Source organism: Arachis ipaensis, chromosome B5 (assembly GCF_059453495.1).
Source record: "Arachis ipaensis isolate K30076 ecotype BB chromosome B5, ASM5945349v1, whole genome shotgun sequence".
NCBI classification, from domain to species: domain Eukaryota; kingdom Viridiplantae; phylum Streptophyta; class Magnoliopsida; order Fabales; family Fabaceae; genus Arachis; species Arachis ipaensis.
In genome coordinates this window covers 43583275-43610000 of record NC_142440.1, presented here as the reverse complement: position 1 = coordinate 43610000, position 26726 = coordinate 43583275, and the positions used below count along the sequence as shown (strand labels likewise).

Below are 26726 nucleotides of genomic sequence, written 5' to 3'. Positions count from 1 at the left end.
AATATAAAAGTGATTTTTTTAAGAATGTACATGCCTTGTAGGGAATAGGTGATCATCAAAATTTCTCCAACTCTGAGATACATTAATATTGAATAATTGGAACCTGTTATGTTACTGGAACGAGATATATAGTTAAACATTATAAAAATATATTTTTTTTACAATAATAAAATCTAGGGTAAAAAACAGATATATGCCAAGGGGAGTTCAAAATTATGCAAATCAGCCAAACGAGATTCTCATTCATCAATCAACCAAAGCATACTTTAATGTAATTCGAATCAATAAAATTCGAATTATATTTCTACATAATTCGAATTGATATAGCTCGAATTATTCCCAAGCATTCTGCCAAAGTAATTCGAATCAAGATGCATCGAATTAGGGAAGCATAGTTCGAATTATGTCAATTCGAATTACTAACACCACGTGATTAAGGAGGAAGTTCGAATCTTGTTGATTCGAATTACTCTGGTTTGGTAATTAAGGCTAATTCGAAATGACTTGATTCGAATTACATATATATAGTGCGAATGAGGATGATTCGAATTATTGTGAAGCAGAGCTCTATATATATGATGTGAACGTGAGTTGCTCTCAATAGAGGGGTCAGATGGCTAGTGAGGATAGTTTTCTAGTGTTGGTTCACCACAGAGAATCGATTAAGAGAAAAACTCGATCCGGTGTGAAGTTCACCGATAAGGATCCTCTCTGTATTATCGTGAGGCCTACGACGAGCTATGATGACCTTGTTAGCTCTGTACTGCTGAAACTTGGTCTGGAAGGTGTGAAAAGGGTTAAGAAGTTTTTCTATCGCATTCCAACCACGGTGCTCCAAGATACCGTAAAGTATGATTGTTTCACGATCGGGAGTGATGAGGACTTGCAGGTCATGTTTCATTGTCGCCGGCAGTTTTCCGAGGTGAGGACACCAGAGCTGTTGGCAAAGTTGGTTGATATGGTCTCCAGCTCAGGGAGTTCGAACCGAAATACGCACACTTTAGCCACGGTGGCCGATTCTAGCTCGAGACCTGTCGTTGCTTCTTCCTCCGTCCCTGCTTACGAGCCACCGATCCAGCCTGTCGCCTCCCTTTCGTTCGCTGTTGATCTCAGCAGCAATGTTGGCGACGAGGTTGGTATAGGGGAACATCTTCTGACCTCAATACAGTGTGCTACACCGGCTGGTGTTGGAGACAGATTGTTTGATGATCCAGATGACGATAATGTTGAGCCGGATATGATTGCTGATGACAGTGGCGATGATCTCGGAGCGAGTGACCCGAGAGGGGCTGCATGTGGATCTAGCTCTGGCACACAGCAGTACCCACCCCATTTTTCATCATTGGACCTGGATTCCATGAGGCAAGATGGGCTTCCTGGGCAGCCTGCTGGATTTGGCGCTAGAGATGCGGAAGGGTTTGCTGGAATGACAGAGTTCCAGGTTGGTCAGCAATTTCAGGATAAAGATGAGGCCCTGTTGAGTGTGAAGACTTACAGCATCCGCCGAGGGGTACAGTACAAGGTAGTTGAGTTTGACTATCGCCGGTATGTGAGAAAGTGTTCTGAGTTTGGGAATGGGTGCACATGGTTGATTCGGTTGAGTCTCCGGCAGCGCAAGGGCATTTGGGAAGTCAAACGGTACAACGGACCGCATACGTGTCTCGCCACCTCTATCTCCAGCGACCATAGGAGTTTGGATTATCATGTGATAGCGACATTCATTATGCCAATGGTTAGGGCTGATGCATCCGTCAACATCAAGGTGCTCCTAAATGCCACGGCCGCACACTTTGGGTTCAGGCCGACGTACAGGAGGGTCTGACTGGCGAAGCAGAAGGCTGTTGCCGTCATCTATGGTAACTGGGATGAGTCGTACAACGAGCTCCCTAGGTGGGTGTTAGGAGTCCAGTTGACCATGCCTGGTACTGTAGCAGTCCTTAGGACTAGCCCTGTTCGAGTTGGGGGACAGCTGGACGAGTCTCAAGCTTATTTTCACAGGCTGTTCTGGACGTTCCCACCTTGTATCGAGGCATTCCGTCATTCCACCAGGTGTATCGCCTTAGTTCGGTTTTCAGTGTGTATCGGATGGGATTCACACCTCCCATTCCGGAGGGTTTCTGGCCACCATATGACGGGCCGACCGTTATACCGGACCCGAACAAGAGGCTGCGAGGGAGGGTCATCCGAGGTCCACTCGAATACGGACCAATATGGATGAGGCAGATCCGAACCGGCCCAAGAGATGTGGCCTCTGTAGGCAACCCAGACACACTCGTCGGAGTTGTCCACAGGCTGGAGGACCCAGCCATACAAGGTGAAATGAATAGAAATGTCTGGTTTTGTGTTCTTATTTGTATTAGTTTGATCATCTGTACTTTTTTTTTAGAAAATGATGTTCTAGGTTTGATAAGTAGTCGGTGTTCAGTGCTGAATAATTGTTGTCGTAAAAGACACGTATGTTAAATGTCTTACTAATTATGGAAATAAGTTACATAAGCAAAGTACACATGTTTTCATAGTGACTGATACAAAATAACGCAATATGAAACTCACTGATGCATGAACTGATGAACTAACAAAATAAAATATAACACTAATAACGAAATTATATAACATACAACACTGATAACGAAATAACATACACCCCGATACGCATATCATCTAAAGAGGTGCAACCCCGTGAAGCAACGATGTGGAACCCGTGTCCTATGACCTCTCTGGATAAGCGGCTCCTCATCCTCGATCTCGTCCTCCTCGTCCTCCGGGGGTGGCTGTGCAGGCGTCCTAGGCTGGACATGTACGGGTCTGGATGAGGACGGCCTGGCAACTGAATGTGACCCAGCAGTATGTGCCGATGGTGGGGTCCCACCCAAGGCAAAAGTATGAACAGGAGCCATGGAGGGAGGCTCATTCAGATCGACATTTAACGGTGCCTATGTCCCCATTGTCTGACCCCATCGACGGGCATCCTCATCCTCCTGCATGATGATGGTGATCTCATCTAGGAAATGTGATCCACCGAAATCCGCATCAATCCCATCACCGGCAACAAAGTTTGAAAACATGGATCCCGGAATCACCCATGGCGTACTCTCCTGAAGTGTCTGGTCGTCAACAGGAACACCAACGAAGTAATCTCCGAGCGGCCCCACTCCAAGCCCAGCGTCAGCATGGCTTGATGGATCTCCCATACCGGATCCATACCACTCTCCACCATGTCCGCCATGAGCGGGCCTAACACCCCCACTGGAGCCCCTCCTCCAGCGGCATCCTCACCACGATCAGGCAAATCCTGCCTAGGAGCAGCCCCCCTCTCCCTGCCTCCACGCCCTCGTCTTCGACCACCGCCCCTACCGGCCTCATCACCCTCCTCCATAGCCTGGTCCAGCCACCTCCACTCACGCTGGCTACGGCGTGTCCCGACTCGAGCTCTCCTCTCAACCCAACGCCTGTCAGGAACGTCGTCAACTCGGTCCATATCAAGTACTCGGCCGGCACCCCTCTGCGTCACCTCAACCGGAATAGGAATACCTCTCGGATCCCCCAAGTACATCTCAGGTGACAAGAACCTCTTTCCGTGCTGATGCCACCAGTCCAAGAACTCATGTGAGGGTCCGGGTCGGCAACAACGTCGAACCGTAACACGTGATCCGCACGTGTCTCCCAGTGAAGATGCCAATGCTGTAAATGGGACGGGAACCAACGATCACCTCCGCTCCCATCCTTCGACATCAAGAAGTCGATGTTCAGGACAGGATGCGGGGGAGGCTATACGCCGCCGAACTGCGGTAACACTCTATCAACCTGATGCCACTCAACCACTGCAAAATATATCAGGGACGTCACACACCACCATAACATCGTATGACGAGGCTCCAAGACCTCCGGATGGACAACCTGAAGGACATCGGGTGTGCTATAGGGCATCCATATAAAATGAAAAAAGCAAATCAAATCCATTTGACAAATTCGTTAAACCATATAAACTGAAAAAAGCACTAACTATACATAGGAGCTTAGCGTACTTACATCCCTAGCCTGTAACATGTCGATACTCAGTCGAGCCATCTGCACCCGAGGTCCCTTCTCGCTAACCCCAGGATTGTAACCTAACCACCTGCATAGGAATTTAAACATGGTATTGCATTCATGAATGATTCTAAAAGGCATAAAATTGCATGCGAAACTGAAAATAAATAAAATAAAGATGAATAGTAGACTACGATAGTGGTACCTCGAGGCAAGGGGCCAGCTAAACGCATGATACCCAGCAGGCCTAAAACCAGGAAACCGCCAAAAGATCTAAGACTGATGTAACTGTAACGGCCCAGCTAACTTCACGACATATCTGTTGGTCACTCGGCACATGCACCAGTACAACCATGCTAGTGCCGCCGACCCCCAGCTATAGCCACCCATCTCCTCAAGCCTAGTCACAAATGGTAGCCATCTGATGTGAATACGATTGCCAGACTTGTCAGCAAACAGCTGGGTGCCCAACAACATCATGATATAGGCACGGGCAAAGTGCCTCACCGTCTCCTCATAAGCCCCCTCGGGGCACTCTCCAAAAGTCTCCTGGAACCAGGTGCAGTTCATTGCGAACTTTTGTATTTGGTTCGCGGGAGGTAACACACCGAGCAACTCCTGGAACAACTGCCAAGCTGGCCTGCCACCCTCTATGTATACGTGGAAGTCTGTCAGGCAACCACTGACGTAACGTCCATCCATTGGCAACCCTAACTGGTACGCGATGTCCTGAAGTGTGATCGTGCACTCTCCGAACGGCATGTGAAATGTGTGCGTTTCCGGACGCCACCTCTCCACGAAGGCACTCACAAGGGGCTCGTCCAATCGGAACCATCTGTCGTTTAGTCTCGCAAGATGGTATAATCCGGCCATCTGCAAGTATGGAACGTACCTCTCATCGAGTCGCATCCCCTGCTGCTGCCGCATGCTCGATATGCAATGCCAGGGCTGCGCATTACATAGACCGCATAATTAGAACGATTTACAACACCATTAACAGATACAATTCACGACGTAAACAAGTAAAAGATACCACATGCAATAGAAGATATAGTCAACCACTACCAAAATTGCTTACAAAAACCGCAAACATTGACCTTTTCTGAAAACCACATGCAAAAGCAAATTGTAGTAAACCACTAGCAAAACCGCATACTAAAATCGCATACAAAAAATCACTAAGATAAACCACATGCAAATATACTTACGAAAACCACATGCAAAACCACTCAATTAACCACCTCCAATACCACCACCCTAAACCGCTAACATAAACTGCTAAAATAAACCACCATCAAAACCGCAAACAAAAACACTAGAAGAAACCGCATGCAATACCACTGACCCAACCCACTAACATAAACCGCCAATAAAGCCGCATGCAAAACAGCTAACATAAACCACTTGCAATACTGCTTTCATAAACCACTAACATAAACCAATATCATAAACCACTATCAAAAACCACTAACCTCGTCGTTGATCACTCTGGCGATATGAGCAACTCCATCCAGTCGATACAGCCTTCCCGGATCGTCCCCCATCGCCTGACTTTCCCGCTCCAGTCTTTCTCGGACCGATTCTGGGTCGTTTTCTCTGGGATTTGGTGGGGTATGAGAATGAAAAACTGATTCGAATGACCTTGGTTCGAACTCCTTATATAAGCCACTCCCTTGTAATTTGAATTAACTCGTTTCGAATTACCATTTGTTTCGCAACGTGAGTAATTCGAATAAACTTGATTTGAACTTCCTACTACTCACGTCTTCCTACTAATTCGAATTGATACAATTCGAATTATGCTTTTATAATTCGTTCCAAGTTAATTCAAATTACTTGTAGGCAATGCTTTGGAATAATTCGATCTGTATTGATTCGAATTATTAACGAATGTAATTCGAATAAACTTGTTTCGAATTACATAATAGTTTGCTTTGGCTGATTCTTGCATCAGATTCTTGTTTGGCTTATATGTGTAATATACTTCTCTCCCTAGCTTAAATACGTTTTTTACCCTAAAATCTAATAATAAATAAAATTTTGTGTATTAAAAAGATTAAATATTAATATATAAAACAACATATAACATATGTTAAAAAAGAATAAGTACTGTTTTATTTCTTAAGGTTTAGGGTCAAAATCAAATTCATTCTTAAATTTATTTTTAATTTAAAATCATTCTTAACATTTTATTTGATACTAAAATTGTTCTTTTGAATTTTTTCGGATAAAAATATCTTTATATTTTTTTTTGTCTTAATTCCACCTTTTACTACCATTACTCTTGTTCTCACCAACTACTAGCAGCTATTCTTCTTTTTACATCTATTCATTTCAATCTATCAACAACAACAACATAACATAACATTTAAATTTAAAAATTTATCATCAACAACAAAGAAGGGGAAAAAGGAGATCTGGAACATAATAAGAGAAATCCTTGCAAACGTGAATAGAGAAGTAGAGAAGCTTAACCTCAATGTTCATCACCACCACCAACGCTTCAAAATCTTTCAAATCCAACAACAACAACAATAACAACAAATCATTCAGCTTTTTTAAAAATAGAATGAAAAACTTCATCAATTACATAGCGTGAGAAACGAGATACAGAACAAAGTAGAGACATCAAGATCGTATATTTATCCCGTCATTGTTGTCGCCAAAAAAGGCTGTCGACAGCCATCAAGGTACATGGTGACGGTGGTGAGGGCACCGCGACCGACACCGAAGAGGAGGGCATCGACGACAGAGAGGATGTCCTTTGATGGCGAGGCAAGGCGAGGGCGGCCGTCAATCTTGATGGTAGTGGAGGAGTCCTCGACGGCACGGTCGAAGCGGATCTCTGACGTAGTTATTTTCTCCTTTCAGCATATTCAACAATAACAACAACATCGTTTTGAAGAGCACCGAAATTGGAGCGAGAATTTTAAAGTGGATGATGCTCAGGAGAAAGAAAAAAAAATCATCAGTGGGTTCTGAGGGTGGTCCAATTAAGAAGATATGAAACGTTGGGGATAGTAAAGAAGGAAGAAGAAGATGAAAATGATGTGAAACCTTTATTTTCTTGAATAAGGGAGAGGACAATAAAACAAAAGAAGATTAGAGAATATTTTTGTCATTTAAAAAAAAATATTTTATTTAAAAAGATGATTTTAATACTAAATAAAATATTAAAGATGAATTTAAATTAAAAATAAGATTAAGAATAAATTTGATTTTAACTCTAAATTTTAGAGATGAAAACAATTTTTATCCCTGTTAAAAAATAAGTTTGCAACCAAAAATTGGTTATGGACAAAACCATCACTCTTCTATCAATTTGTGTCCACTCGAGGGCCCATTCTTCTCTTGTGTGATTATTGTGCCAACAGTTGGCTCCATTTATTTAAAAGAAAAATAGTATATATATGGCCATAGGTTAGGTTTGCATTATATCATATAATGTTTTGATTGGATGTGTATCAAGAAAATAGTAAGAACAAAGCCATTAAACTCTCAGGTAAATTGGTTGGAAAATTTAAATTCGAGAAAATTCGGATAAACGGTTAAAGAAAAACGTTGAAACGGGTACCTGTTACTCGTTGAGCAACGAGGAGTTAAATAAAAATTCATGAAATTTTTTTAGAATGGGAATCTGTCCCCACAAAATAATAGAAATGGAAGTATAGATACCCTTTTTATAGAAACCTACAAAATTAGAATTACCAAATACTCTTAATTTATATATGTATATAAATTTGCTCAATAGAATTTAAAAATCCTAATTCCTTGTCTACAATCCCTTGTCAAGATTTTCACGTTTAGCGACACAAAAGTTTCTCCCTCAACCTCCATTTTAGTCGTAATGCTCACCCTCCCAATCTCTATTTGGGATGACGTTGTATTGTATTGGATTTATGTGAAATTGATTATTTTTTTTTAATTTTCAGAGATATTTCTATAAACACACAAATATGTTTACTTTTTTTTTTGTTAGAACAAATAAATAGAGACCCGTAATAAAAATAAAGATATTTTTCTTAACGAGACTGGAGGTGAAAAAGGGATATTCGCTCTCAAAGAACCCATTGTCACTAGATAAACTTGTATAAATTTTTATTAATTAAAAAAAATAAATTTATAATATAGAATTTTATAAGAAATAATTTAATTTTAATTAGACTTTAAAATTAAATAGGAGGATATGTTTTTTTATTTAATTTATTTTCAATTTTAGGACTTGAAAAGTTGTAAACTACTACTACTATTATTATTATTATTATTATTATTATTATTATTATTATTATTATTATTATTTCATGTGGAAGGGATGATGAAGATTATGTCCGTTGTCCCATTTCTCTCCCAATAGTACTTAGATGTATTATTAATATTATACTACATGTACACTAAAATCAATTATCAATATAAAATATATATTAAAATATAAATATACGTTAAAAATAAATTAAATTATCACATATATTTATAGATAAATATATTAGTGGATGATTTTTATGTATAAATAATATCTTTTAAAATAAAGTACTAAATTAGTCCTTTATTTTTGGGCGTAATCCTATTTTGGTCTTTAAGATTTAAAGTGTCCTATTTGAATAAAAAAAAGTTTTATTTAACTTTAATGTAGTCCCACCATGAGATCAAAGTTAAATAATTAACGGAATGTCCTACATGACAGCAGTACAAGAACAAGGTCGATAATCTAGGAAACAAGTACAAGCTTCAGAGACACAAAATTAACCATGGATGTATCAATACATTTATTTATCATTTTTCTTACAAGTTAAATAAAATATTTTCTATATATAGAACTAAGGAGAATGATAAATAAATATATTAATGTATCCACGGTTGATTTGTGCCTTTGAAACTTATACTTATTTTTCAAATTATCGACCTTATTCTTGTACTGCTGTCATGTAGGATATTCCATTAATTATTTAACTTTGACCTCACGGTAGGACTACATTGAAGCTAAATAAAACCTTTTTAAATTCAAATAGAACACTTTAAATCTTAAAAACCAAAATAAAATTACATAAGAGACCAATTTAATATTTTATCTTATCTTTTATTATCAATATGTTATTTCTATTAAAAGATTTAGATAGCTCACTAGCTCTATATGAAAACTACGAACTATAATGTTTTGCATGTATGTTCATTGTTACTTTTACATGTATGTTTTGCATGTATGTTATTTCATGTTTTGTTTTCATATTTTGTAACGAGTGAGGGTATATTTAAATTTGAGAATAGTTTGCAATGTTATATTATTTTCCGTAGATTTTTTTATTTAAATCCTTGTAGGTAAGTTAGTTTGTTTAGTTTCTTTTCTTATTTGTTATTAGGTTATTGAGTAGAAAATTAAACATTCATCAACAATGAGCTAGGATGAGGATGGAGTAGAAAATTTTTTAGGCATGCATGCTAATATGCTATATTGCTATGTATGTGTCCTTTTTATATTTAGAGTTGCATTGTATCTTGAATCAAGTACAGTGAGAGTACTTTAACCTGGACCTTGAGCTGGCACATTGCATAAATTATTAGGTACATCTTGAATGCTTGATTTAAAGCACTCACATGCCAAGAAAGGCACATGTGCGTCATAATTTATTAGTTGCAACTCGCGCCTTTTTATTTTTAGCATTGTGATTTAAGTGATGTTTTTTAGTAATGTAGATATTTGATATATTTTTTTTGAACGTGGATACTATAAATTTAAAGGTTAAATTTTTTTTTTTTGAAAAATACAAATCTAAAGATTAGATTTATGGTTTATAATTTTTTTTTACAAAATTAACCCATCGATTTGCTTATTCTTTAAAAAAAATTTCAGCCCATATAAATATGAGGTTTAGATTTTTTTATTATCCCAAATGGAACCCTAAGTTTTGTTTTCAAAACAAAACTAAACTTTCGATTTGTGAATTCCAATTAAAAAAATTATCTCCATATCTATAAAAAACACACAATTTTTTCACAATTGAATATAACATACTCTGAATTTCTTTAACTAAAAAAATTTGCCGCAGCTCCGCAAGTCTCCATTATTTACATCATATAAGATTTGTTAACAAGTGTTTTAAACTTATTTGTTAAAAATTTAAAACTTAATATAATTTTAAAGTGAAATTAAAAGTTTTAGTATATATAATATATTGAAAATTTTAGAACATTTAATATCATAAAATATTGAAAGTTTCTCGTTAACAAACTTAAATATGTTTTTTTTAAAAGAATAATTATAATCTTATACAATAATTGCATGAGATCTACACTTTTATATTGTGTGTAGTTGTCTTGCAATAATAGATATGATGATTTAGAATGGAAAAAGTAGTTGAATTAACATCACACATTTTTTTTTAAAACAAAAATTGAAGGAAAAAAAAAGCAGAAAACAAAAGAAACTAAAAGAAATACGTAGGTTCTTAAGAATGACATCGTCATAATCGAAAGTATTGAATTATTTGAACAAAGTCACTCAACCATTTCTGAATTTGATTGAGCACTTCCTTTTGCCATTAAATCTATAACTTTATTAGCCTCCTTTTGCATCAGACCAAACTAGACAACCCAAGCTTTCCGCTAGTGCTCGCTGCTTTAATAAAAATTTTTTAGAGTAGGTTGAGGATTAGGTCTCTAAAAATTTTGCTCTCGCACTAATTAATCTCTAAAAAAAAATATTAATTTTGTTCTTTACGATAGTAAACGATAAACATGAGATGTTTTTTTGCTAATTAATTACATAAAACTTAATATAGTGGTATTTATATGTACTATTACCTACTATAACGTGTTTATTTATGACGTTATATAGATAATAATTTTTGGAGCGAAACTTCACCTGTTTTAATAAGATTCGTTATATATAAAGAACAATTGATAAATGTTATATAAAAACTTGAAAGATAATAAATACTTCACTGTCCAAAACTACATTATTTTCATACCCACTAGGAGTAATAAAACACGCATCATTGTAAATAACAAAATACATGAACAACTCTATTTGGTTTCGCATTATCCATTGACGGAAGGACATACATATCCAACATTTATTATTGTAGAGGACCTAATTAATATTTTTTTCTCTTCAAAAACTAATTAGTTCGATGTAAAAATCTTCGAAAATCTAACTGTCACTTTACTATTTTCTTTATAATAGCCTTCTCTTCATAGTTACCTAACACTTTCTAATTGTTAGCTAGAAAGAATACATCTAAAGAGGCAGTTTTGGAGATGACATTTTTTAATTGAGTCTTCTAAACTATGATCAACCTTTCAAATACCAAAAAGTCTAGTTGTCAAAATATTGACTCTTGAAACTTAGACAGAAAACCTTCTTAGTCAATTATCATCACTATCTCTAATAAGACATTCAAATTGAACTCTTCCAACATTTTAAAAAAATTCTCTCATCAAAATTTAATTTCAGCACATGTCAACAAAAATAAAGTAGTTGGACACCAAGCAAGACATGCTAAGGAGTTAGCCAATAGAAAATATGTTGTTAGTAGACGAGAATGATAAGCAATTTTCATGATAGAATATTTTTCATCGCTAATAACTGAATCATTTAGATCTAACCAAATGTCCCAAAGCCCTGCATTGAATTTAGTTAACTCATACTCTGAATTCCGAATTGGAACCAAAAGAGAAATGTCATCTTGTTGATAAACAGAAAAATTCTAAACCCCTAATTGACTCCAAACATCCCTAGTTCCCTTGCAATCCCAACGACAATGAAGAATTGTTTCCATTTGCTCCTGACATCTTTGACAAGAATTTGTTTGAGAGGTACCTCGTTGAAATATGAAACCAGTTGTTAGTAAAACATGGTGCATGACTAACCAAACCGAAAGACGAACTTTTTTTTGGAGCTCCCAGTTTGCAGACCAAATTCCAAAGTTATAGAAAGATCTCATGGAGTATCTCGACTCAATAACCAATAATATCCTTATCTAGCCAAACAAGCTTCGAAAGGCGAGCATCTCCATCACCAACCATGACTACATTCTGACTCCACAAATAGTTGATCACTCATAATATCATTTTCCAAATTAGCATCAATTGTTGTCATCAATTCATTATGCCACCTAGAATCATAAAAATATTTTTCTACTCGATCGCAAGTGGGTGTCAGATATATGAATAACATCAACTTTTTCCCTCGACATCCAATTCCAAAAAGAATTTGCAAGATAATCCCATACTAACAAGACCATATCTTAAGTCTTTAAGCTGCCTTGAGAATTGCTTTCCGAGTAAAAGAAGCTATAACCACTGATATGGGCGATATAGATTGACTTAAACAGTATAATTTGGCAATCTACATTACAAAATCGGTAACTGATAAAACGATTGTCCGAATAAAAAATGCCTCCATCTGACATTACTCTCCATAAAGGAGGAGAACTTTTAAAATGCAATCATCGGATACTTCACCCTATAAAAAGGGAAGGTAAGATGCTTTTCAATGATTGGGCATACATTGAATACACAATATTGATTTAAGTATCGGAGTGCCTTTTACAGGTATACTCCCCTTTTTGTTCTCCCACGATGTGATATACCTCTCTGACGAGGAGCTCGGACCTCCAAGCTCTTAGCTCGGTGTCGGGGACAATAGCTCGGTGCTAGCTGCCAGGAGCCGAGTTATAACCAGGTTATTCACTGAAGAACAATTGGCGCCCACCGTGGGGTCCGAGATATAACTCTCTTTTCCTTTTTCGGCCTCAAAATTTCTGAAGTCCATCGATGGCTGATCTACGTCTCCCAACACCTTCTGAACTTCTTCAGATGGTAACTGAGCTGCAACAAGCAAATCAACGTATGGTGGAGGAAAATCAAAAGATGGCAAACCAGATCGCTGAGTTAACTAATTCTCAGATTGAAAACTATGGTGATCATAATGAGCGAACAGAGGAGGCAGAACATAAATCCGACCCATCACACGTCTCCAAAACTGCTCAGAACGAAGAAGCTCGGCCTCCCCGGAACGGAGAAGCTCGAACAGAGAATGAGGACACTGAGCCCGATAACTCTGTAGGACCATTCACGACTGACATTATGAATTTCCAAATGCCTAGGAGATTCACTTTGCCAACAACCTTAACCCCTTATGATGGGTTAGGGGACCAAAGAAGCACATCAAAAAGTTCCAATCTATAATGATAGTAAATAGTGCCTCTGACCCTGTTTTATGTCGTTGTTTTCCCATTTTTTTAGACGATCCTCCATTTGATTGGTTTTGTTCTTTGCCTACAGATTCTATTTCTTGTTTTCAAGAATTAGCCAAGCTTTTCAAGGATCATTTTGCTCCCTCTTTTATTTACCTACATGATTCCGACTATCTGAACACAATCAAACAAGGTCAGAAAAAGTCTGAAGGACTACATTACTCGTTTTACAAAAGTGGCCATGAGCATACCAGACCTTCACCCCAGGGTGCATCTGCATGCCATCAAAAGTGGACTCCGACCAAGAAAATTTTAAGAAACAATCGCTGTTGCTAAACCAAAGACTCTTGCCGAGTTCTGCGAAAAGGCTAAAGGACAAATAGACATCGAGGAGCTCCGACAAGCTCGGAAAGCAGATAAGTCCGAGTACAACAAAGACGAGGATAGAGCTCGAGACAACAAAAAGACTTTTAAACTAACCCCTCACTATGATTCATATACTCAGTTTAACATAAAGAGAGACAACATCATCAAGGAGATCCTCAATCCCAAGTTGATCAAACCTCCCCGAAAGGCCAGTAGTTATCTAGATGCGAAGAATGTAGATAAATCAAAATATTTCACTTTCACCAAAAGCACAGACATACTACTGATGAATGCATAATTGCTAAAGACCTACTAGAATGATTAGCTCGGCAAGGTCATTTAGACAAGTATATCAGTGGCCACATACAATGGCATACCCCATCCTCTCCTGACCACACCTCGGCAGGGCAACACTCCCGAGACAAATAAAAAGCTACTTCGACCTACCCTGACCAACTCTGGGGGTGATTAACTGTATTTCTAGAGGTTTTATAGGTGGAGGAGCAACAAGCTCGGCACGTAAACGCTCATACCGAGCTATGTTATCGGTAGAAGGCACCTTCAATGACGTCTGAACACCCTTCCATTTCCCATAAATGACTTTCCGAGCATCTGATCTCAATACAAAAATTTTCAATCTGGATGATCCAGTGGTAATCTCTATTCAGCTTGGGGACCTTTTGGTACGCACAGTATTGCTAGACCCTGGAAGCAGCGCAGACGTTCTATTCTATTTCACTTTTCAGAAAATGAAACTGAGTGATAACATACTCCAGCCATCTACAGGTGACCTGGTCAACTTCCCAGGTGAACGTGTCTCCGTATTGGGATCTGTGTGGTTACAAATCACACTGGGTGAGCATCCCTTATCTAAAACTTCTGACATTCAGTATTTAGTGGTTGATTGTTTCAGCCCTTATAATCTAAGACTTGGTCGATGAAAGAGCGGAAGATTGATGGTTTAGAAGTTATGGTAAATACTCGTTGCAAGTATAGTTGCTAAACCAAGCAATCAACCTTTCTTACAAAAGTTTTGGTTGTCACAAGTAACAAACCCCTTAAAATTGATAACCGAGTATTTAAACCTCGGGTCGTCTTCTCAAGGAACTGCAGGGAAGTATGCTCTTATTATTGGTTATGGAGATTGTAAATTGGGGTTTCAAGAATAAGGAATAAGTAACTTAATGGCGGGTAAATTAAATGGCAATTAAAATAAATAAATAGCTGCAAGGCAAACTTTTGGCAAGGTATGAGAAATTGGAAGTCCACTACAAGAATAAGGTCGATTAGCTACCACAAAAACAGTCGAAAAATCATCGCTAATCTGACACAAAATACAATTTGTGACGGATTAGCTACCGCCTAGCAACCAATGCTTTCCTCGCTAATTACAAGTCGCAGATCAGTGAGGCAAACACAATAGTCGCTAATTCATCGGAAAAGTTTTTTAGCGACTGAATAGATAGTCGCAAATCTATCACTAAATTAAAAGCTAATTCCGTAAAAGAAATAGACTAATATGTAGTTGCTAATTAGCGTCAAACACTACTGCAGTAAACTCATCGCTAAATCCAAACTAACTTCGTAGAGAAAATAGAATGCTTAGTTGACGCTAATTGGTGAGGAATTTTTCCGAATCTAACTCGTCGCAAGTTGTTCGCTAATATGATCGCAAATCTATCACAATTTATAGCAAATCTATAGCTAATCTTTGAAAATCCTTAATTAAATTTGTAGGAATTTTGTCGCTAAACCAAAGCTAGTCTAAATGAGAAACCAAAGTTACAAAGTAGTTGCTAATTTGCTAGAAAATAATATATATTTAATTAGTTGTAATACTATCGCAACTGTCATTACAAATTCCTTTTAAACTAGTAACAAATCGATAAGTATCTCGCACTATAAAAAAAACTGGCTTTCGCTACGCTTTTAAAGCGTGCCAAAAAGTAGAGATACTACCATGCTTTTAGAAACATGCCAATTGAATTGGTTTTGGCTACGCTTCGAAAGTGTGCCAATAGGAGCCATAACCACGCTTTTGAAGGGAGAAAATAAGAAAGTATAAAAAGAATTGATTTTTTATTGATTTACATGCTATAATTATAACTAACAAAATTACAATCCTACAATAAAACTAATAATTTAATTTACATTAGGCAAATGTAATGCCAATAAGCCATAACAACCTCTTTATTTCAATCTAAAATATGGAAAAAAAATGCTTATTCCATTTTTGGTAAATTTGCGGAGAAACCATCAATTGAATGTTGATTACCTCATCAGTTCTGCAAATTACAAAAAAGCAACACAAATCAGTAAAAAAATGGGAAATTTTTTGTCCATATATGAGGTCATAGAACTATAAGCCAACCTAACCCATGATGTAGAATTCCATAAATGGATTCATAGAAGATGATCACCAAAGTAGTAAGAAATTCAACAAAAAAGAAAAGAAAAGAAATTTATAATCATAAAGAATCCAACAACAGTCAAAATCAAAAGCACTGCACTACACTACACAACATCATGTGATTCTTGTTTGCATGCAAAAGAAATTAATCAAGATAAACAACAGAATCAAATAGAAGAATGCAAGATGAGAAATTAAGGCAGAAACTTTACCAAGAAACACAAATAAGATTGATTTTCAGCTCCTCTCAACAGAAGGGAACAGGGTGAGTTGAAAATAGCATGAGCCAGCAAATAGCTGAATAATTGATAAGAGACTCTGAAAAAAGAGAGTAAAATAATTGACTATTTAACACTAACCTAAAATCAAACAATTGATTTTCATTAAAAGAGATTGCATCAGAAAACAGGTTCAATAACATCAGTCTACAGTAGTAATTTGTGCAAGTTCAACCAACACAATTAGTAGAGGATGTTAACCTTCTTTCCAGGAGCTGCTCTATTGCCTGGTTCCTGAGCACTTTCTCCTTTACCAGGTTCTTTCAACTTGTTCTTTTTCTTCTTCTTTTTCCTGAAAATTATATGAAATCATTATCAGGAGAGAAAAAGAAGTGCAAAACAGTTGGTATAAATTAAACAAAAGGCACAAAGTGTTCTTTTTCAGTGACCCTTTTAAAAAAACCAAAGGCTGGTTAGCACAAAAATGTAAGATGTCACTAAATCAGTATATTTGTCTCACCTGTCTTGCTGCTGCGGTTCATCTCCATCAGCACTTTCGACTTTCTGTTTTAAGCTTGGAGAATGATTAACACCTGCATTTTTGCCAGCTTCCTTAGCTGTCTTATGTGCTTTGTTTCCTTTAACTTCAGATTTACCTTTCTCAGCAGCAGAAATCGGAAAACCATCCTCATCTTCACTTTTATTCGATTGAACCCCTAAGTGACTGATTTGCTAGAACATTATCACTCGCTAATTAATTTGTGACAAATTAGCGAGGAAATTTTCCCCGCTCTTTTTTTAGCTACAAAAGTCAATTTGCGAGAAACAAACTTACTCGTGAATCTCTCGCTAATCAGTCGCTTTTTTCAAGTTCGGATATTTTGTGACCGCTCATTAATTTTGTCGTTAATCTGTCACTAATTCCTGGCAAGTTAGTGACGAATTAGTGACAAAAAATATTTCTCGCAAAAATTCGTCGCTGAAATGTCAAATTCTTGTAGACGTCGAGACTTAGTTATTCTTATCAATAACAATGAAAGTTGAATCTTAATTCCACTTAGTCAACCTTTACTAAAGTAAAGGAAAGTCAATGGACTAATTAGTTTGATCTTCGAATCCTATTTATTTCCTGAGAAAAGGTTGGGATTATTGAAGCTCAGTTCAATTAGCAAAGATAACAGTTATCAATAATGTTGAGATAAGATAACTCCTGAGTTACTGCTTTCTTAACCAAGACCAAAAGAGGAAAAAATAAATTTGCTGGAATAAAAATGCATTCAGATGTAAAGCAACAATAACATAAATTAAAGAAAGCAATCATGAACTGAAATACCTCAAATAACATTAATAAGGGAAATTATAATCTAACATGAAGGGTTCATAAACTAGATTGGAAGAATAAATAAAAATAAAGAACCTGGGATTGAGAGTCACTCCTAAAACTAAGAAAAGTCCTAAATCCTAAGAGAGAGAGAGGAGAGAACCTCTCTCAAAACTAGATCTAAATCATGGAAAGTAACTAAATTGGCGAGCTCTCTTTGAATAGATGCATTCCCCCACTTTATAGCCTCTAATCTGTGTGTTATGGGCTGAAAACTGGGTAAAAGGCAGCCCAGAAATTGCCCCCTGCGATTTCTGTTACGTTCAGGTCGCGGGTAAGTGACGCGGAGGCGTCGTCCATGCGGCCGCGCGGGTTGAGGTTCGCAGATGCGACGCGGACGCGTTATTCACGCGTTCGCGTCACCTAAATTCGGGGCAAATATGGCGAATTATATATTAAATCGAAGCCCCAGACGTTAGCTTTTCAACGCAACTAGAACCGCGTCGTTTGGATTTCTGTAGCTAAAGTTATAGCCGTTTGAGTGAGAAGAGGTCAGGCTGGACAGCTTAGCAGTTTCTCCAACTTCTTGTATTCCTTCCACTTTTGCATGCTTCCTTTCCATCCTCTGAGCCATTCCTGCCCTGTAATCTCTGAAAACACTTAACACACATATCAAGGCATCTAATGGTAATAAGAGAGGATTAATAATAAGCAAATATAAGATCAAAGAAGCATGTTTTCAATCATAGCACACAACCAGGAAAGAAAATGTAAAACATGCAAATAGTATAAATAAGTGGGTAAAGAGTTGATAAAAACCACTCAATTGAGTACAAGATAAACCATAAAATAGTGGTTTATCAACCTCCCCACACTTAAACAATAGCATGTCCTCATGCTAAGCTCAAGAGAAGCTATAAAGATGAAGAGGAATGGTAGGATGTATGAAATGCAACCTATCTATATGAATGCAACTATATGCAAAAATGTTTCTACCTACTTAGTTAAAAATAAATAATTTCCCCAAGACAAACATAAATCAGATTTCACTAAATCAAATTATACAATAAAGGACAGGTAAACTTGTAAGAAGATAGCTAATGAAAGCAGGGAACATAGAATCAAGCATTGAACCCTCACTGGTAGTGTATATCACTCTTACTCTAAGGTGTCTAGGGTCAATCACTCTACTCTTCTCTAGTCATGCTTTCTAAACCTTGTTCTTCATCTAACCAATCAACAATATTTAATATACTAATGCAAACATCATGAGGTCTTTTTCAAGGTTGTAATAGGGCTATGGTAAGGGTAAAGGTATATATATGGCTAAGTGAGCTTTATAAATTGAATCTTTAATTAACCTAAGCTCTCACCTAATATACATATACTCTATATACTTTTAAATTCATGCCTAGCTACCCATAATTCCCACTTTTGTGTAATTTCCATACTCATGTACCAAATTTTCTTTAATTTTTATCACATGTGCATTGATCTTTTATTAAACTTAATATTGGGGTAATTTTATCCCCTTATTTACTTATTTATTGAGTATTTTTGGATTTTTCTCTTTTTTTTCTCCTTTTTTTTTAATAGAGAAACAAACATAACTTATCAATGCACATGGATTTTCTATTATTTTTCTATTTTGGTTTTTCATGAGTAGGTTCCCAAATTCCTGATATTCAAATAAATTAGAAACATTATACTTTTCCTTTATTAACCCATGTTCCCACAGTTTCCCCACACTTAATTAACACACTATCTTAAGCTAACCAAAGATTCAATTGGGATAATTAATTTGTTTTCCGCTTAAGGCTAGTGATGTGGTAAGATATAGAACAAATGAGATTTCAAGGCTCAAAGTGGCTGACAAGAGTGATTTAAAGGGTAGGCTTATTTGGGATAAGTGAGCTAAAATCAAATAATGGCCTCAATCTTATGCAAGCATGTAAATACATTAAATATTGGACATATAGACTGAAACAAAGTAAAGATCACAATTATAGAGAAGTAAACACACAAGAATAAAATATTTATGGTTAAATAATGTAACCATGTAAATAAGCTCAAAATCTCACAGGTTGTGTGTTCTTTGGCTCAAAAACCATGTTCCAAATACAACTTCAAACAAATTTAACAAATTTTTTTTTTCAATTTAAATCAGTGAAATTTTTCAAAAATAGGGTCTTTAGAAGAATTTTATTACTTTAACCAAGTAGTAACTAGATGCATAAAATCAAACAAATATGCAAATGCAACAACTAATTTAACAAAGAAAATTAAACATTGGTGCTAAAATATGAAGTGACTAACCCATGGAAGTCGGTATCGACCTCCCCACACTTAAAGATTGCACCGTCCTCGGTGCATGCTGAGATGTGCAGGTGGACGGGCTGTTCCAACTGATGCTTTTCTTCAAGGATTGTGCTGATGGACTTGTTTGTCTCCCCATGTAAACGTCTTCTGGTTCCCTTCCGGGTGGCCATCCTGAAAGAAAAAGGGAAGAAGAGTAACCCAGAAATAGAGATAAGAAAATAAAAGAAGTATGGGTGGGTTAATGCCAAATGATAAGGGTCTCATTTACATGGAAGCTTCAACATGTAAGTGAGAAAATAATAGAAGCCATGGCAAACCAGTGGTGCAAAATTGCAACAATGGAGAAGAGAGTGGGGAAAGAGAGATAATATAAATTCATGTCAATGCAAAAAATAATACAGGTATAAAAGATTGGCATTGATTTAAATAATATTACCTAACCAGAATAAAACAAGTCATAAGCACCAAGATAATACTAGAAAAGATATAACAGTTGAATAAGAACATTTGAACACCAACAATAATTTTAGAAAAATAAAAAATAAAAATATGCAATGAATGAAAGTATGCAAATAAATTAAATAAAAATAGAATGGAAGTGAGAGAAAATAAGAAAGGAAGAAAAAAGAAGTAAGAAAAGATAAGAAGAATAAGGATTCGGAGAAGAAAAGATAAGAAAATTGGCACTAATCTGGATAGGTTGTGCGACGCTGGCGACGCGGTCGCGTGGGTGACGTGGTCGCGTGGTGCGCAATGAGGTTAGGCGACGCGGACGCGTGGGGCACGCGATCGCGTGACTCGATTTGTGCTAATGGTGCAAGTGCAGCCTCGCGGTCGCACAACTCTCTGTTCAAAACTTAGTATTGCCAAAATTCAGGGTGACGCAGTCGCGTGGTCGACGCGATTGCGTGAGTGGCCATCACGGGGATATGACGCGGACGCGTGAGCCATGCGTCCGCGTGGTAAGGCTGGGCGTTCAGCACCAGTCCAGCACCACTCCAGCATAACTTTCGGCTATGCACCCTTTTCACGTCGATTTTCATGTCACGCGGCCGCGTGGGTGACGCGGTCGCGTGGGAGGCCAAAGTTCCCACATGACGCGGACGCGTCAGCGACGCGGTCGCGTGGATCAATTTGTGCCAAAGGCACGCCTCCAGCCACGCTATCGCGTGACTCTCTGTTTGATTTTTTCTTCCAAAACGCACTGGTGACGCGGACGCGTCAGCGACGCTGCCGCATCGCGTGCAAATTTCTTTTTTAAATAATGCAGTATGCAGAATGCAATGCTTAATGTGAATGCTATGCATGATTTCAGGTTCAATAAAATAAAAATAAAATTCAAAAACAAACAAAACTAAATAAAATTAAAATTGCAAAAGGAACGATCATACCATGGTGGGTTGTCTCCCACCTAGCCCTTTTAGTTAAAGTCCTTAAGTTGGACATTAGATGAGCTTCTTGTTATGGTGCCTTGTGTTTAAATTCATCCAGAAATCTCCACCAATGTTTGGAATACCAACAGCCTCCGGGGTCCCAAACTAGGCATGTGAAGCTTCTGAGAAGCTTCAAACAGATTTTCAGGCTCCCTGGGTGATGAATATCAGAATATTTTCCAGGATCCCAAACTTTGGTTCTAAATCCGCCTTCATTTTGATCTATACTTTTCCATCCGGGCGGTTTAGAAATTAGATTCTCACCAAGATGACCAAACATTTTCCAAGATCCATTCGATTGAACGTGATACCAATCCGTGCACTTCGAGTTGAAGCGTGGAACCTTATTGAACCTTGTGCACCAGCTCTGAGTGCGAGCCATTTCCCTCTTACTCTTAAAGCCGCAGAGAGCTCTAAGCTGGCCATCTGTTTCAAGCAAACCATATTCAAGTGGAAAAGTAAAGATTAAAGCTAAGGATTGTACCCACTTGAAGCTTGTATTGGGTGGTAATGGCCTTAGGATAGGTGTTTTCGGTGGTTCTGTAAGTTGTACTCCCTTGTGCTCTTCTGTGAATTCCTCCACTTCTTCGCAAGATTCTTCAAATGCATATGTATCCTGGTCAAAGTCTTCTATGTCTTCCTCATCACTCGAGTCATAGATTGGAGGTTGAGAGAAATCTACCTCCGCGTCATCTTCGTATTCACTTGGGGAAGATTCTTTGATCTCAGAGAGTTCACTTGCGGATGCAAGTTCATTACTAAGAGAGCTTGACTTGTGACTATCATCATCAAGGGAATTTGTGTCCTGGGTTATTCTGTCTAGTTCTTCATAAATGACTTGCCTTGGGGATTGTGCAATATCCTCCTTAGCATCAACTATAACGTCCTTGATGGAGTTCTCCTCAACTCTGGATTCCCATAGAGGTTCAGCGTCTCCTAGATCTTCAACCAACTCTTCTTCTTGTACAATGACAGCTTCTTCTACTTGTTCTAGTATGAATTCATGCTCTGTCTTGTCTACTGGAGTTTCTAGTGTCTCCTTCATGCTACGCTTTTCATTAGATTGTCCACATGGGGCTGTGGTTGGTCCTTGAATGTTCGTGCGTCTAGAAGCTAATTGAATTACTGCTTGCTCCAGTTGTCGAATGGTTGTTTGAAGTTTATTTACTGTTGCCTTGAGGTGAACCTCTGATTCTCTGGGTGATGGATTTGGACATGAAACATAGGGAAGTGGTGGTGCTTGGGGGTGATTGGATTGGAACTGGGGTAGGAAAGGATCATACGGTGGCGAATGGTGAAGAGAAGCTTGTGAGTGTGGTGGTTCGAGGTTATGTTGAGAGGATGGTCTATAGGCACGGGGTGGGGCTTGTTGGTAGTTACAAGGTTGTCCACCATATCTATCAGCGGGGTATGTATTGTAGAATGGTTGTTGTCCGTGATATCTTGGAGGGTGTTGTTGCCTAAAGGGTTGATTAGATCCTCTTGGTTCCATCCATCCTTGATTGGTCTGACCTTGATGCATATTCCTACTGTAACTTCTATTTCCTTCAACAAAGTTAGAACCAAACTCAAAGCGAGAGGGGTGAGAGTTCATAGTAGCAAATAAAATTAAAAAGGAAAAATAGAAATAAATAAACAAGTAAAAGAAAAATATGTACAATAACCAATAATAAGGCACACGTTAGCAGTTCTCCGGCAACGGCGCCATTTTGGAAGAGCGGAAGATTGATGGTTTAGAAGTTATGGTAAATACTCGTTGCAAGTATAGTTTCTAAACCAAGCAATCAACCTTTCTTACACACGTTTTGGTTGTCACAAGTAACAAACCCTTTAAAATTGATAACTGAGTATTTAAACCTCGGGTCGTCTTCTCAAGGAACTGCAGGGAAGTATGTTCTTATTATTGGTTATGGAGATTGTAAATTGGGGTTTCAAGAATAAGGAATAAGTAACTTAATGGCGGGTAATCTAAATGGCAATTAAAATAAATAAATAGCTGCAAGGCAAACTTTTGGCAAGGTATGAGAAATTGGAAGTCCAGACTTAGTTATTCTTATCAATAACAATGAAAGTTGAATCTTAATTCCACTTAGTCAACCTTTACTAAAGTAAAGGAAAGTCAAGGGACTAATTAGTTTGATCTTCGAATCCTATTTATTTCCTGAGAAAAGGTTGGGATTATTGAAGCTCAATTCAATTAGCAAAGATAACAGTTATCAATTATGTTGAGATAAGATAACTCCTGAGTTACTACTTTCTTAACCAAGACCAAAAGAGGAAAAAGTAAATTTGCTGAAATAAAAATGCCTTCAGATGTAAAGCAACAATAACATAAATTAAAGAAAGCAATCATGAATTGAAATACCTCAAATAACATTAATAAGGGAAATCATAATCTAACATGAAGGGTTCATAAACTAGATTGGAAGAATAAATAAAAATAAAGAACCTGGGATTGAAAGTCACTCCTAAAACTAAGAGAAGTCCTAAATCCTAAGAGAGAGAGAGAGAGGAGAGAACCTCTCTCAAAACTAGATCTAAATCATGGAAAGTAACTAAATTGGCGAGCTTTCTTTGAATGGATGCATTCTCCCACTTTATAGCCTCTAATCTGTGTGTTCTGGGCTGAAAACTGGGTCAAAAGCAGCCCAGAAATCACCCCCTGCGATTTCTGTTACGTTCAGGTCGTGGGTAAGTGACGCGGAGGCGTCGTCCATGCGGCCGCGCGGGTTGAGGTTCGCAGATGCGACACAGACGCGTCATTCATGCGTTCGCATCACCTAACTTCGAGGAAGCTTTGGCAAATTATATATCAAATCGAAGCCCCGGACGTTAGCTTTCCAAAGCAACTAGAACCGCATCGTATGGACCTCTGTAGCTAAAGTTATAGCTGTTTGAGTAAGAAGAGGTCAGGCTGGATAGCTTAGCAGTTTCTCCAACTTCTTGTATTCCTTCCACTTTTGCATGCTTCCTTTCCATCCTCTGAGCCATTCCTGCCCTGTAATCTCTGAAAACACTTAACACACATATCAAGGCATCTAATGGTAATAAGAGAGGATTAATAATAAGCAAATATAAGATCAAAGAAGCATGTTTTCAATCATAGCACAAAACCAGGAAAGAAAATGTAAAACATGCAAATAGTATAAATAAGTGGGTAAAGAGTTGATAAAAACCACTCAATTGAGTACAAGATAAACCATAAAATAGTGGTTTATCAGCCGACCCTTTTTAAATAAGTATGGTGCTATAGTATCTACAATTCATCTCTGTGTGAAGTTTTCTGTGCAGAATGACCTTATCGCTACATTTCACAGCGACCATCGTGAAGCTCACCAATGTTACAATATCATTTTCAAGCTATCAAGCCAAAATATAGGAGCACAAGTGAACAGCGTCAGTAGCTCTAACGAATTCTTAGTACTTGCCGGCCTGGACCCAACAGCCAAGTCCTTTGAATGGCCTACACCAACAGAAGACTTAGAAAAAATATATTTCAATAATAACCTACACAAATTTACTTATGTAGGTACAACCCTCAGCTCGGAGGAAAAAATTTTGTTCCAGCAATTTCTGCAATAACATGCTGATCTATTTGCTTGGACACCCACTGACATGCCCGGGATTGATCCTTCGATCATTTCCCACATGCTGCGCTAGATCCGTCTGTACGATCTATAGCTCAGAAGAAACGCAATCTCGGTACCGAAAAGAAACATGCATCCTTGGAGGAGGTGATAAATCTGCATTTCATGGTATTTATTTGCTCTAATTGAGTGGATTTTATCAACTTTTCCTACATTTATTCAATGAAATAGCATGGTTTTGTAAATTCTTCCTAGATTGTGCTTAAAAGTGAAAACATGCTTTTTAGGCCCTAAAATTGCTAAATTTTATTCACTTTAATTCTATTTGATGCCTTGATGTGTTTATCGAGTGATTTAAGGTTTTGAAGGCAAATATCGATTGAAGAAGTGAGGAAAGGAAAGCATGCAAAATGGGAGAATTCAAGAAATGAAGGATTTGTAAAGTTGTCAATCCTGACCTCTCGGTACTAAATTGATCATAACTTGAGTTACAGAGGTCCAAATAAGGCGGTTCCAGCAGCATTGGAAACCTAACATTTGGGGCTTCCAAATGATATGCATATGTCTATAGTGGACATGGAGTTTGGGTGTGCGTATGTACACACTTGTGCGTACGCACAAGTCCCAACACGTGAGCTCATTAAATGCAAAATGCTGGCAGCGAATTTTGGGCTCCCAGAATCCAATCCAAGTCATTTCTAAAGCTATTTCAACCCTAATTCAAGAGGAAACACGGGGGGAGCAATTAGGTTTAGTTTTTATCCTGTTGTAGGTTATTTTTTAGAGAGAGAAGCTCCCAATTCTCTCTAGAATTTAGGATTTCTAGCTTAATTTCTCTTTAATTTTAGTCTTTAATTCTTGTTTTAATGTAGTTTCATTTATGTTTTCATGCTTCCTTGTCTTGATCCTCTTCATTTCTTTTGTTATTTTATCCATTTTGCCACTTTTATGTTCATGAACCTTTACTGATTTTAATTTTCATTTAATGCAATTTGATGTTTTTATGTATATTGTTATTTAATTGAGTTGCTATTATTATATTCTTGCATTTGGTAGCTTTAGCTTTTATTTTTATTGCAATTTAATATGCTTTTATTTCCATGCACACCAAGTGTTTGATAAAATGTTTGGCTTAGTTTTAGTGTAGTTTTCCACACTCTTGATTTGGAATTGAGGACTTTGGTGACCTTGAGTCATTGATGTCCAATCTTGCTTGATATATTAGGATAGTTAGTTGATTTGGTTTCCATTGACGCTAGTTTTTCACTAAGTTAATTAGTGAGTTGACTATGACTTATGGATTGAGATTAATTATGCCTATTTGGCTTATCCTTGATGTTAGGGTTAACTAAATAGGATTAACTCTTCATAATCATCATATGTTTGTGGTTAATGGTCAGGATAGGTAACCTTAACTCTCAATCCTTGCCAAGAGGTTTCTTAGCATTTGAATTTCCCTTTCACTTGATTAATTGCCTTGAGTTTAATTGCTTTTGATCTTTAATTCGTTGCGTGCTTATTTACCTTCTTGCTATTTACATTTCTTGCCTCTTGCCATCAACCCCCATTCCCTCATAGCCAATAATTGAGCATTTCATTGCAATTTCTAGGGAGAACGACCCGGGATTTAAAACTCCTGGTTATTTTGTGTTGATTGTGATATCTTTGAATTAAACTTTGATTGATGGTCAATTGTTGGGTTTGAACTATACTTGCAATGGAGAAATTCTATTTTGAGAGAGATTCCAAACTCACTTTAGGCCATCATCAAGTTTTTGGCACCGTTGCCGGGGAGTTGCAATGGTGTTAAATTATTGGCTATTTTGCATATGTGAATATTCTGAATAGCTTG

The 26726-nt window shown here is 37.5% G+C and overlaps 2 pseudogenes; one reads left to right on the top strand and one right to left on the bottom strand.

The window, feature by feature from the left end:
- Positions 1–2657: 2657 nt before the first annotated feature.
- On the bottom strand, positions 2658–3553 carry LOC148563999 (uncharacterized; annotated as a pseudogene).
- Positions 3554–12417: 8864 nt separating this feature from the next.
- LOC148563998 (uncharacterized) lies at positions 12418–13884 on the top strand (annotated as a pseudogene).
- The last annotated feature ends 12842 nt before the right edge of the window (positions 13885–26726 follow it).